The 14,555-nt window shown below is 42.6% G+C and overlaps 1 protein-coding gene across 2 annotated transcripts in view; it reads left to right on the top strand.

Moving 5' to 3' along the window:
- large2 (LARGE xylosyl- and glucuronyltransferase 2) overlaps positions 1-14,555 on the top strand; it is a 125,857-nt gene that overhangs the window by 42,743 nt on the left and 68,559 nt on the right. For both annotated transcript variants that reach the window (XM_086223128.1, XM_086223138.1), the window contains one exon: positions 4,499-4,603. The gene's annotated coding sequence lies outside the window, so the exon portion shown is untranslated. The remainder of the gene's footprint in view (positions 1-4,498; positions 4,604-14,555) is intronic.

Below are 14,555 nucleotides of genomic sequence, written 5' to 3'. Positions count from 1 at the left end.
ATTTTCCTCGACCTGAGTGCAGCCTTTGACACAATCTGTCAAGCCACCCTCCTCAACAGGCTGTCTTTCACTGGCATCACCCACTGTCCATTATACTGGTTCACATTTTACCTCTCCAGCTGCACGCAGTTCATTCATCTCAAGTCCTTCAAATCCTTCCCCTCCCCTGTTACTTCAGGTGTGCCCCAGGACAGAGTCACTGCTATGCTGATGACACCCAGCTCTACCTCACCACCAAACCCTTGCTCTCTCTCTCAGCCACCTCCCTTACTGATTGCATCTCTGAAATAAAAATTTGATTCACCCAAAACTTTCTTAAATTAAACAGTGACAAAACCGAAGTTCTCCTCATTGGCACCAAATCCACCATATCCAAAACGGACAGCTTTTTCCTCACTATTGACAACTCCTCTGTTTCATCCTCTCCCCAGGTTAAGAGACTGGGTGTCATTCTTGACAGCACACTATCCTTTCAATCCCACAACAACAACACTACCCAGTCTGCCTATTCCCACCTGCGAAATATCAACTGCCCCCCCCCCCCCCATCACCTCCGACACTACCACCATCCTTGTACACAGTGTCTTCACCCCCCGTCTGGACTATGCAACTCTCTTTTACAACCACCCTAACAAATTCCTTAATAAACTTCAACTTGTCCAGAATTCAGCTGCCCGCATCATCACCCAAACCCCCTCAATCTACCACATCACTCCTGTTCTCCAACAGCTCCCTGGTATCCAATTCAAAATCCTCCTGTTTACATTCAAGGCCATCCATAACCTCGCCCCCCCGATATCTGTCCAATCGCCTCTACATTCCCACTCCCTCCCGTGCCCTAAGATCTTCTTCCTCCATACACCTGACTGTCCCATCTGCCCATCTCACCACCATGCAGAGCATTCAGCCGCTCTGCTCCCCATCTTTGAAATTCATTACCACCCCAACTCAGAAAGATTGACTCCTTATCCTAAAACACATCTGTTTAAAATCGCCTTCTTCACATGACTCTTTAAGTATGGATTGCTCTGCCTTTATTTTGTTGTCTTTACTCTTGTTTTATTGCTGCTGTTTTTATGTATTATATGTACGATGTCCTTGAGTGCTGAGAAAGGCACCTTTTTAATAACATATTATTATTATTAATAATAAATTCACTTAGAAATGAAGTAGAAACACAATTTGCAGAGTGTTCTAAAGTGATAAACTGATGTAAGGTTTTCTTCGTAAAAGTTTATAACTTTATTTGTAAAGCTTTATCAAAGCTTTTAGTTTTGAAAATAAAATTTTGATCTTTGCTCTTTATCAAAGCAAAGCAGAGGTCCTCTAATTTTTATAAAATTAATAGTGAATTTCAGCTGATTGTTTAACCATACTTTACTCTCCAGCTCTCAGTGTTGTATTAAGCTGGCATATGTGTCAGTTTTGGTATGTTTTGTGTTTTTGTTGGTGCATTAAACCTCCTCAAACCCAGCTGTGTTTTCAGCCCACCTGTTCAAAATGACATGACCACATTAAATAGAAGAAATTTAGTTAAATATCTCAACTCCCCCATGGGCCAAATCAATACTCTTGGCCTCAAAATCAAAGTCATAGTTTTGAAATGCCTGTACAAGTAACAGAATAAATATACTGTAGATGTTAGTGTTTCATCATGAATTCAGCTTGAACAAACAATATCAAGTGAAAATCAACAAGCCACCATTCAGTGTGAACGCCACCTTGAAATGATGGGACAGTAGCTTCTAAGGAACATCTGTGGGGCAGTAAAGTAAACTAATATCTGATGACCATCTGTGCCAGAACAGATACAATCTTGTGAACCGTAGCGATCTCACAGAGGAACCAGAGCTAAGACAGTGAATATTGGATATAAATTGACCAGCCAGAGAAACATGAGTCGAAATGAATGATATTATCATAGAAAATAAGCACGTTTTTGCTTCAACACATGAAGAACACATGTTCTTAAAAGCTGCTGAGATGATGTCAGTGTTGTGTTCACACAAACATCACTCACATGTGCTGCAGGTTTAACTTCGAAACAAATAGAATGTAAAAGTGTAAACCTTCCACTCCATCATATTAATTGGACTAAAAAAATCTCCAATAAATCCTGGTGTTTCAGTGTGAGCAGCGTGCAGACATAAGGCCGGCCTGGCACTGCTAAAGACGGGGCCATCTGCCTTTATTGTACAGATGTTAAGCTGCCACCTGATCCCTGTTAGCTTTGAGCTTTATGTTTCTTGGCTGAGAGTATGCTTTTACAGCCCCATGTGTTTGAGATTCATATGAAATGATTCTTCTGATTCCAGAGGGGGCGGCACGGTGGTGTGGTGGTTAGCGGCACGGTGGTGCGGTGGTTAGCGCTGTCGCCTCACAGCAAGAAGGTTCCGGGTTCTTTCTGTGTTGAGTCTGCATGTTCTCCCCGTGCCTGTGTGGGTTCTCTCCGGTACTCCGGCTTCCTCCCACAGTCCAAAGACATGCAATTGGGGACTAGGCTGATTTACTCAGTAGGCGGACTTTAAATTGATCGTAGGTATGACAGTGAGGGTGAATGGTTGTTTGTCTCTATGTGTTGGCCCTGCGATGGACTGGTGACCTTCGCTGGGATAGGGTCCAGCCCCCCGTGACCCTTGACAGGAACAAGCGGAAGACAATGGATGGAAGGAAAGATTATTCCAGAGCCAGAAATTCAGACTTGTGAGGATTGAAATCATCAGAGAGCAAGTAATACCTGCTCAATTCACTGAGCAACTCCCCAGAACTAAAGAGAGATGAACGGGTCATTTTCCGAAGTCTCATGCTAGCAATAACGGGACCCAGGAGTCACAAATAAAACGGCAAAGAGCAGCAAACATGCACATGTCAGTCGTTCCAACCACGACTCAAAAACACTAGGTTGGTTGTGAATGACAGTGACTGCAAAAGGAGTTGAAGAGTGGTCAGATTTTGCTTCCATCTACCCTGTGACCTTCATCTGATATCTGATAACTGACTTCTCTTTTGGTATGTATAGTTTGGGATTGACTGGGCACTGTTCTTTCATGGTTAGATGAGCAATATGCTGTCACAAAGCAAAAATGGCATCTGTATGAAGGTGGTAGTGGTAGTAGTAGTAGAAGTACTGTGGGACAGAATCACAGAGTGATATGACGCACCTCCATTTGCTGGCATGTGATCTAAAACCTCCCTTTTGGAGTGCCATTGCCACCGTTCCATCTGCCTCTGTGTAAAGCATCCATCCATCCATTTTCTATACTGCTAATCTGTTAAGGGTTAGGGTTAGGGTGAAAAATCATTCAACTTGAGTTAAATGATTTTAAATTTGATGACACTAATTATAATACCTAGGACAGAGGGGAAATCTAGGTGTTCTGACTAATGAGTGCATCTCTCTCCCCAACTAGAACTACCAAAATGGCTTCCTCCTGACATCTATAGCTCATTTGAATCTGAAAGAACAAATCCCAAACCACATCTCAACTTTGTCTTTGTGAAAGCAGATGTCCAGTAATAAGCTCTCATTCTCTGCCTTCAATTGATTTGGCTGAGATGTTGGTACCAACTGTAGTCGTATAAAAGCCGCCAGATGCTCATTGACCTTTTGGACTGACATTTTCCCCCCGATTCAGGATTTTAGTGAGTTCACACTCACACTGATGGTGGCTCACACTGCAAGCTGTTTATTAGGGACACTTGGTTTATTGGTTGGTGCCAGGCTCAAAATTTATGAGGTAATTTTGTGGAATTTTTGTAAGTAGTGGATAACTTAGGCGGGTTCCATCCACTCATCCACTTTCTATACTGCTTGTCCGTTAAGGGTTGTGGAGGGGGGCCTGGAGCCTATCCCAGCTGACATCAGGGAAGAGGCGGGGTTCACCAAGGATGGGTCGCCAGTCTATCACAGGGCCATCAGGAGTTTAGGGGTTCATTATCTTGCTCAAGGATACTTCAACATGGTCACCAGGGGAAGTGAGAATGGAACCAGCGACCCTTCGGTTGCTAGATGGCCACGCTACCTCTGAGCCATACTGGCCCCTCCTGTGTAAAGCATAGCTGCATACAGACATCAGAATTTCAAAGTAAAACAGGACAGTGAGTCAGAACCAATTTCCAAGCAACCAAATTTTTTTTTTTATCCCCAACAAACTGTCTTTCACTTCCTGTCTGACACTGCAGGCATCAGCCATCAGATTTGTCTTTTGAAAAAAATACACCTCATTCCCATCTGTTGTGTTTGACAGATGGAGGATGCAGAAATGGTGCAGTGATGTGCTCCAATAATGGAAATAAAAACATGACAAAATTGTTGGAAAAAAGTCTCAACAGTCGAACTTTAATGGTAAAGGTATTGAGTCTGGGGTTTCAGTGATTGGTTGATTTCTTTCACACAGCTCATCAGATCTTTACTTTGCAATTTGTACTTATAATCCTGCCTATCCATTTGATCACTGTATCTGACAGCTCATATCTCTTCATATATGTTTGTTTACAGGTCGGACATTCTTTTGGACCTTCCTGTTGGAGTTGTCAACTGTGATTAAGGAGCCTCTCTGTTCTTGTCTGTCTTCCCACACTGGGATTTACATCTAAAAATCTGGTGAGGAACAATTGCCTTTTTTCTTCCTTCCCCATTTTGCACTTCCCTCTTCACTCCTTTCTCTTCCAACATGGAATTTTGCCATCATGAATATGTGTAGGAGTGTTTTATAACTCAGTTGCATCGAGACAATAACAAGTATCTGTTTGTGTCCAAACCTGAGAAATTCCACTGTAGTATTTTGGACGTGTTATTTTGCTGTGTCTCTACGTGAAGCATCATTTGCTCTTGTGACTGTTGCCCTTTCATTGTGTTTGTTGTCACCCATTTCTGATAATGTATAAGTGTCTTTTAAAATATTATTTTACTTTTATTTCACCAAGCAAGTCATTGAGCACATTCATAATTAGAGAAGTGTATTTATTTAATAATTCTAGTCATATATTAATTAGTGAGGTGTTTTTCTAAAGGTTTTTGCGTGTCTTCCCTCCCTTTCTGCTTGCGGAGTCTTGGAAGCTGTAGTGGAAATTATTAATGCCTGCTTGAAGCATTTTGTATACAAATTTAGCACAGTAACATGGAGCCTCCTTTAGAGGAATAAGCTTGCCATGGAAATAGGAAATGATCAATAATACTGTATGTGGCTTAAAAAAAGATGTTTACTCAGAGAATCAGATGCTGTATATGGGCGGTACATGTTTTATGCAAAAGTATGGATTCCTTACAGCCTCCCCCAGGCTTGTGAAGTGTTGTTCACATATTTCAGTGGTTCCAACAAATCTTATGCTCACTGACAGCTACTTCCCAGGATGGAAAAATATTAGCGCTAGGAAAAGTTTTGTAACAAGAGTAGATAATGGGTTTGGTGTCTACCTGTTGTCAAGGTCTGGGTGTCGTATGGAGCAATGGTAGCTGAAACAGACTGACTCACTGAAGCTGTTCAGGGTGTTTTAATGAACACAGTCGCTAAAGCCCCCCCCCCCCCCCAAAAAAAATTAAGAACACAAAAAAACAAAAAACAGTGGAAACGTCAACTGATGTCATACCATGTGGGGCTCGTTTGAAGCTGGTATGCATGCATCATTATCATCAAGCCTCATGAATGTGACCAGTAACCTGGATATAAAGCTGATCAAGAGTGTTTTTTGGCGTTTTTGTGCACGCAATTTGTGTTATAGCGTCATAGCCTAAATCTAGCATGTCCTCCATGTGTCATTCATTTCCATCAATGTCAGTTGGAACTGGAGCTAATAACTGACCTCTGCATCGTAAGGCAGATGTCAGTTGTAGTTTTTTTGTTTGTTTTTGTTCATCAGAGTGCAGGTTAAAGCCACCCATCACCAAACATGTCTGTCTGATTCATACTGTAATCACAAAGTGTAGCACAGCAACTGTCAGATTCAGTCAACAGTCTTTAGTTTGTCTTGCTTGTTAATGAAAACGTCAGCCTGTCAGCTACAATATATAGAGAGATAAAACGCTGGGAGAGCTGCTATCCTGACACCGCCTTTTCATTCTCTGACTTTAAATTGCTGTTTGCAGCAAGATTCATTCCTGATAGTAGTCAAGTCCTGACATCTCTTGAATAGATCCATCATGTGAGCACATTCAGAGCTTTGAAAGGCATCAGTGTCAACGATATCTTCCTTCATTTTACTGATATTAGCAGAAGGGAAATACTCATCTCTATATACTCATGTGATGCCATCAGTCTCGTGGCATCCAGCTGTAAAAATATGTCTAAATTCTTGTTGCTTAACTTGGATGACTTGGACCACATCTGGAGGCAATCTTTGAAATATGAGGACAACGTGGCTGGTTAATCTTAATCTTACAACAAATACTGTATATGTGTGGGTCACATTTGGCTCTTCCCCCAGTTCTTTTGTTTTCAGCCTGCAAGATTGACAGTTTGATGGAGCCATAGTAGAAGGAGGAGTCTTCCTGTATCCATGCGTAGCAAACAGGGAATTGAGATTTGGTTTCATATTCCTCGACAGTGCCTCTCACAATGTCTCTCCACTTGTCATATGATCCCTTTACAAACTAGCAAAATTACATTATCCCTCATTTAATTTGCAAAAATACACTGTGTCCATACAGTCTGTGGAATTTTGGGTTTGTGTGGAAAAAATTTGCGCAGAAAGGCATCATTTTGGAGACACTGGAATTTAGAATACACAAGTATGAAGCAGTTTTTTCATCCTGATAAGATAAAAGCTGCAGCGTTGTGTGATCCATCTTCCTTCATTGCCCTGGCTGGAACAGATTATTTTAAGTTTGGGAATAAACAGCCTCTGATGTTGGTGCTGCATGTGAGGATCTACGAGTGGGTACTGTCAATTCAATCACATGGATCCAGGCTCTACCTGTGTGTGTGTGTGTGTGTGTGGGCGCGCGCGCATAAAAGCCTCATCTAATCCTGGATATTTAGTTCAGTGGTTTACGTGTCCTCTGGAGGCTTTTCTACCCAGTGTAATTTGATCAACCACATAGATTAGGATATGTAAATTTTAAAGACAACTTGTCAAGGTGAAAGTACAAACACAGCATTGATTTCTGATTTGTGCCTCCCTTTGCAATGCATTTCAGTTGCTGTTTTTCTCATCAGAAGTCAAGTTGCATTTTGAGTGGTGTTGTTGGCAGGGGGGGACGGGGGGACATGGTGCTACAATGGATAGCACAGTTACCTCATATCAAGAAGGATCCAGGTCCAAGTCTCGGATGGAGCAGGGGGTCTTTCTGTGTGGAGTCTCCATGTTCTCCCTGTTCCTGCTGGGTTCTCTCTGGTACTCCAGCTTCCTCCACAGTCCAAAGACATCAAGAGGGACCAGGTTAATCCAGACTCTAAATTGACCGTAGGCGTGGCTGGGAGAGCCAATGGTTGTCTGTCTCTATGTGTTGGCCCTGCCATGGACTGGTGACCTGTCCAGGGGGAAGGCTGCTGGGATAGGCTCCACCCCCACCACCCCGTGACCCTTAACAGGATTAGAGGTAGAAAATGGATGAATGGCTGGATGGATGGATTGATCGATGGTTGTTCACAGGTTTGGACAAGGAAGACCAATCAGTACATTTACATGATGTATTAAAAACAATACTTTTTAACACGTTAGTCCACCTGAAGTTGTACTTTACAAAGTTGGAGACACGTATCTGCAGTTTGGATTAATTTTCTCTTAAATGTTTTTACTTTGATGAGGGAGGAGAGTAGATGGTGTTTTCAGCATTTCAGCATGTAGTACAGTAATTGTAATTGTTCAATATCAGATACAGATTATTAAAAGTTTTTTGTGTACTAAGAGGGAGATCTGTAAGTAGTTGTCTGTTTTGTTGACAGTGTTAATTAGTCATATGACTACATTACTAAATGACTACAACTAGACATATAAAACCTCTCAATGTGTGGAATCAAAGTAACAATATTTCTGTGCTGCTGCTTCAGTTTTTTAACCTGTGTAAATCGAGTGTCACACTGTTTTCGAAGTGCCGTGCTGAATCTGTGGAGGACCGTAAACACCCCCTGTCAGTGTGGCCTGCTAAGAAGGGTGTCAGGGGCAGTAAATGCACAAAGTGGCTTTCACACAGTCACTGCAGCTCTGAATTTACCTACCATTACCCAAGGGGAAAATGTGTTAGACTTCAGGTATGTGAACCAGCTGCTTTGACTTTAGTCTGCATATTTTCCTGAGAATTTAAATCAAGTGAAGGTGAAGAAGAAGGTATATTTAAACTAGATTTCCAATGAAAATGTTTAAATTCTGTCTGAAAATGTAAGACTCAGTGAAGGAGACTGATGTCATTAATTGTTATATCGTTCATGGGCGGTGTGGCTCAGAGGTAGAGTAGCTGTCTAGCAACTGAAGGGTTGCTGGTTCAATCCTCACCCCTGGTGACCATGTTGGTGTCCTTGAGCAAGATACTGAACCCATTATTGCTCCTGATGAGTAGGTTGGAACCTTGTACGTCAGCTTTCACCATCAGTGTGTGAGTGTGAATGAGATGACATTGTAAAGCGCTTTGAGTGCCGCTAAGGTAGAAAAGGGCGACATAAATTGAGTCCATTTTCCATTTTAATGAAGAACCTCCGATGGAACCACACCATACCTTTTATGCCATGTCTCCCATGAGCCTGATACTCAGACCAACTTGCATTTCCTTTCATTTAAGTATTCAGAATGACCAGATTAACATTTCAGTCAATTTTCATGATGACTCCTGTAGAAGAGGGAGTCCTCATCGGTTACCAGTCGCAGTATTTGACGTCACTGCCAAGTCATAGCGGTCATCTAACATGAACCAAGCAGGGGGAAAGTCGAATGACTGTGATGTAAACGATACATATCTGCTCCTAGGACCTTGCATGTCCTGTTTAACCATTCCAGACATTTCTGCAAGCAGTGAACCTCAACATGATTAACCCACGAAAGGTTATTCTTGACTGTGGACCAACAACAGCCTGACAGGTAAAGGGCAAGGCCCAGTTAGCAAGTGCACAGCACTACAGTCAAAAACAGCTCTACATTGGAAATCATTTCAAAATTTGTCCCGTAGTTCCCTAAGTTGTTAAAGATGAGCTATTTGATAATTTATTGAAGAAGAAGCCCAAAGCTAGTTGGCTAGCACTTGCCACGAGAGGATACCTCTTTCACTCATGGGTTATTCGGATGGTCAGGTGCTACCGAGCCTCCAATGCTACCAATGTTTAATTTATGCACATACTTGAAACTTGTGAAATTCATATAAATAACTAGTCAGCTAAGACGATTCAGTCAGAATCATGGGACAACATTTCCTCAGAAGGAATATTTGAATAACTAGCAACTACAAGTGATTTTTGTTTTACAAAAAAGAAGTCAAGCTGCTGTAATTTGGCAGCATTTCTGTTTCAGATCAAACAGTTGATCATTATCTGTCTTTGTCTCTGTCTCTTTCTCCCCATTGAGCCTGGGTCTGCTTGACGTTCCTGCCTGTTAAAAGGAAGGTTTTCATCACCACTGTTGCAGGATGTGCTGCTGATGGAGAATTGTTGGTGTAAATTCATTGAAGGAGTGTGGTACTGGACCTGCTCTACTTGTAAAGAGTCAGGAGATAACTTTTGTTGTGATTTGGCGCTATACAAATAAAATTGACTTGACTTGACTCTTCTGTTTTGAATGTCCAGAGGATTAAACTGGGACACAAATCACATTTCTGATTTTGAAATGACAGTTAAAGTGTACTGCAGTCACCTTGTGGCAGGAAATGGTATAGCTATGACAACATGAACTCATTATTTGAAAATGGTGGTTCCCTCCAAGGCTGCACGGTGGTGCAGTTGTTAGCACTGTGGCCTCACAGCAAGAAGGTTCCAGGTTCGAGTCGGGATCTTTCTGTGTGGAGTTTGCATGTTCTCCCCGTGCCTGTGTGGGTTCTCTCTGGTACTCCAGCTTCCTCCCACCATTCAAAGACACCAAGAGGGGACGAGGCTGATTGATACTCTAAATTTACCGTAGGTATGAATGTGAGTGTGAATGGTTGTTCGTCTCTGTATGTTGGCCCTGCGATGGACTGGCGACCTGTCCAGGGTGAACCCTGCCTCTCGCCTGTAGATGCTGGGATAGGCTCCAGCCCCCGCGACCCTTACTAGTAAGGAATAAGCGGAAGATGATGATGGATGGATGGTTCCCTCCAAGTTGTGTGTTGATTTTCATCAGGGATAAAAGGGGAAAAAATTCTAGGAATGCGTAAAAGTGTTTAAGTGGTTCAAAAACTGATTACCGGTAACAGCAATCTGTTGCAGTAAATGAGAACACATCATACAGTCACCCATTGAGTGAATAATCATAACTGAAAAAGGGAGGGTTGTGTGAGTGTGTGTATGTGTGTTTAGTAACATTGTAGCTTCCCTGGTTGAAATGCAACACCCTCACCTGATTGATGTGCTGTGATTGTGGGTGCAGATGACCACTAAGATTTGTAATGAGCTCTTGCAAGGTGACTGTCAACACACAAAGAGACAGCTCAAACACACACACACACACGCACACGCACACGCACACTCACACACACACACACACACACACCTCCCCCAACCAGAGTATTCAGACAGAGATGTCCTGACATGGCCTTAGGGCACTCACACAATGCCTTGTTCTGCTGCCACTCTTAATCCCCTTGACCTCTGATCCCTCCACTGCGACCTGCCTCTGATTGGACACATTAAAAGCATTAGAGGTCATGTGATGTGCTAGGGTCACCTGGTTTGTTGCAAGGATGGAATTCCTCAGCCTCATGCTTAATTAGTTTGTGATTCCAAGAGTGGAGCAGTGAGTGGTGCCTGAGGGCCTCTGTCAAAGTTTGGAGCTGAAATAGAGCTTCAAATAACAGAGAGGCCAAATACACAGTATTTATGAAAAATGATGACAAATGTCTTTGATGTAGTTGTGATCCTGTCGATTTGTCATGGTTTGATTATCCATTTGAATTCAAGGTGTCATTTTACGGTGGTTCTAAAGAATTTGCATACAGATACAATTTTACGATCACAAGCTGGTTTTTCCTCACTTCCTGTCAACATGTTGTAAATGTCATGAAGAAAATGTTGTACTCCACAACAAGTGGTGGTGGGTCGAGTGAAATCAAACCTGAAGAAGAAGTGCAATTACTACCATAGAATATTACTCAGGTAAAAGAAATTACCATTTGAGAAATCTACTCGAGTAAAAGTAAAAGAAAAAAAAGGACCTAGTTATTAAATCACGCAAAGTAACAGCTACTTTTCTTTGAAATATTCATCAGCATGTGCAAAATAATAATAATACAAAACGGCACGTTTGATTGTGACTTGAGCAGGGGTGTAATGCTATTTGTTGTAGTACTGGAGCACATTTGGAACACAGGCGCATGGTTAATGTGGCCTGTTTCAGAGCCAGAGTGATGAGTCACAACAGTCAAAAAATGAGCTGGAACAGCCTTTCATTATTCAGGTGTCAAAAAAGAAATCTTAGGAGGTTGTTATCTGACACTTAAGATCAGAAACTGTTTCCAGGTTTATCAGGTCCAGGTATTTTGGGCTGTTCTGACTCAACACTGGGAACTTCAGTTTTATAATTTCATACTAAATAAGGGATTTAACTCACTTGCCATATAAAGAGAGAGTTTTCACTGCAGCTGTGCATTCTTCTGTGGGGTGCATGCAAATCTCAGCCGGCTGGCATAATTCAGCACAACACTCCCTATAACCCTATAAACCGCTGCTTTAGGGCGCCATGGCCACTGGGGGGCCCCCAAACTCATGCTGATTTTACTTTGACCTCCACCCCAGGTACCGACAATGAAGCGCCCAGACAACTTGTCATTGTAGCACAGTGTTGCAGTGAACCCCTTCAGATTAAAATGACCCTCTTTGATGTGTGGCGATGTCAGCTTTTCTCTGTGTTAAAGGGGCAGGTGTGAGGAGAAGTTGGAGAGCTTCTTCAAGAGCACAAACAACAGTGAGTTGAGTCCATGTGCGTCTGTGAGTGTCTGAGTATGTGTCAGTCAATCAATCAATGGGGGAGCGGTTTACTTACTCATCACAGCGCTGTTGCACCCAACAGTAAAAACTCCCCAGTGCTCATTCCTTCAGTCAGGCAGCGACTATCAGCACCTGTACAGACACTCCTGGAGTGTGACCACCCCAAACGCTCAAACCCAGCATTTAGAAGACCAGACAAGTGGAAGATTAGATTCCTGGCTCAGAAATAGCCTCAAGTAAAGAGTAAAAGCACAGTTTAAAGGAAGAAAAGTGAAAAGTACTCATTCCCTAAAAAAAAAACAAAAAAAAACCTTTTGCTTGTGTGTGTTACAACTAACTCCTGATAACAAGAATAAGGGCATGATTTTGTGAAGTACGGGGGACATGGTCTGACTGTCCTTCGCTGAATCATTCTCTCAAACAACTATCCAGTTTTTCCTCAAGCAAAAAGGTGTATATTAATGTTTAGAAACAAGGAGGGAAGGAGTCTGCCATTGTCCACCTCTTTGTGTGGGATCCAGGTCAAGGGGCAGTCTTTAAAAGTCAAATAGTTTGAATAGGTTGACAAATAAAATAATAAAATTAAACAAGTTGTGAAGAAGGCGGCACAGTGGTGCAGTGGTCAGCTCTGTCACCTTACAGGAAGAAGGTTCTGAGTTGGAGCCCCGGCTGCAGCACGGGGTCTTTCTGGGTGAGTCTCCATGTTCTCCCTGTGCCTGTGTGGGTTCTCTCTGGTTCTCCGGCTTCCTCTGTGGAGGCGTGGCTGTGAGAGCCAAAGGTTGTCTGTCTATGTGTTGGTCCTGCCACGGACTAGCAACCTGTCCAGGGTGAACCCTGCCCAAAGGGAGCTGGCATAGATAGGCTCCGTCCCCCACGACCCTTAACAGGATCCGTGGTAGAAAATGGATGGATGGAAGTTGTGATAGATAGTTGTGAAGATAAGAAAACTTATTCCTGTTGGGTATAGAAATCACCATCAGAGTGAGCGCTCCTTCTCTGCCGTCATTAGCCCAACTGTTCTCGCTCTATTTTCCAGCAAACTTCTCTCTCTTTTTCAGTTGGACTCAGACATCCAGGAGGTACAGAACTATATTTGTGGCATTACTAAAATTTTCTTGTAGCACTTCTGTCTTGGACATTATTTGTGAGTTTGTGCTGTAAGTTTTTTTTTAATCCCCAATTTTGATGTAATGTTATTATAGATGTTCTTTTTCACCCTTGACGGGTCACCAGTCCATGACAGGGCCAACACATAGAGACAGACAACCATTGGCTCTCCCAGCCACGCCTACGGTCAAATTAGAGTCTGGATTAACCTGGTCCCTCTTGATGTCTTTGGACTGTGGAGGAAGCTGGAGTACCAGAGAGAACCCAGCAGGAACAGGGAGAACATGGAGACTCACCCAGAAAGACCCCGTGCTGCAGCCGGGGCTCCACCCACAACCTTCTTGCTGGGGGGCCACAGTGCTAAGTTACTTCTATATTTAAAATTAATTAGAATTTGAACTCAAATCCCCAGGTTAAATCATACAGGCCACAGGTTAATAAGGATGATGCAGGTGACAGTACAACAGAAAAAAATCCAAACAAACATGAAGGATTCCACCAAGATTAAAGTCTTTATTTAATCCTAAAGTCTAATCTTTAATTTAAATTTTTTAAGAAAGGCAAGTAGAGGTAACAGCAGGAGAGGCACAGGACGAACAGACAGGGCTGCAGTCAGAGCAGGGTAGAAGTCTAGTGGGTCAGGACTCTCACTCCACCTCGTGCCCAGTGCATGCATAAACATACACACACACACACACACACTTAACAAAATGTAAGGAAAAAAAACAAACAAACAAACAGAAATTGTGAGGGACATGTAAAAATTTCCAAACACAAATGTGAGGGGGATGTGAAGCTGAAGTGAGCACACCGAGCACCAGTCCCACCACCGTGCTCACGTCCCGGGTCAGCACTCATACAAAAAGACAGAACATCATTAAAAACCTCAGGTTACTGTAACCTCCACTTTGTTGAGGGATAACAGGGAAATCTGTGATAAGAAAGAACAATTCTAACAAAAAAAAAGGACAAGACTAAAGCCCAGTCTTTTTTGTAACCAAAAACAAAACAAAAGCAAGCTGAATGTCCAGGCACTGTTTACTGCCAGGCAGAAACAAACCAAATAAACAAAACCACGCAAAACAGCAGTGGCAATCTGTCTAATGAAGGAAGAAATGCAGATTAAATGAATGACCTTTTTCTACACAAATACTGTATGTGAGGGATATTATTTTACCTCTACATCACACAGCATACAGGTTCAACACAAAAGAGTGGAGACTACAAGCAGGCGGGACTTAAGGTGCACCAAACAGAAAATAAAACACTGCACCAGGACATCAGACACTAGGAAATAAAAGTCAGTGCTTACCAGGGCATCGTGCAGAAAAGTTTGCCACATACAGAAGCAACGGAGGACTGGCAGAGCAGAGGGCAAGCTATGCTTACCTGTCAGCTAAAATAGTG

This window comes from Aulostomus chinensis, chromosome 2 (assembly GCF_037954235.1).
Source record: "Aulostomus chinensis isolate RoL2024-O1b breed Wild chromosome 2, RoL_Achi_v1.0, whole genome shotgun sequence".
Lineage (NCBI taxonomy): Eukaryota > Metazoa > Chordata > Actinopteri > Syngnathiformes > Aulostomidae > Aulostomus > Aulostomus chinensis.
Note: the sequence above shows the minus strand (reverse complement) of the source record. Positions and strands in the feature narration are given on the sequence as shown.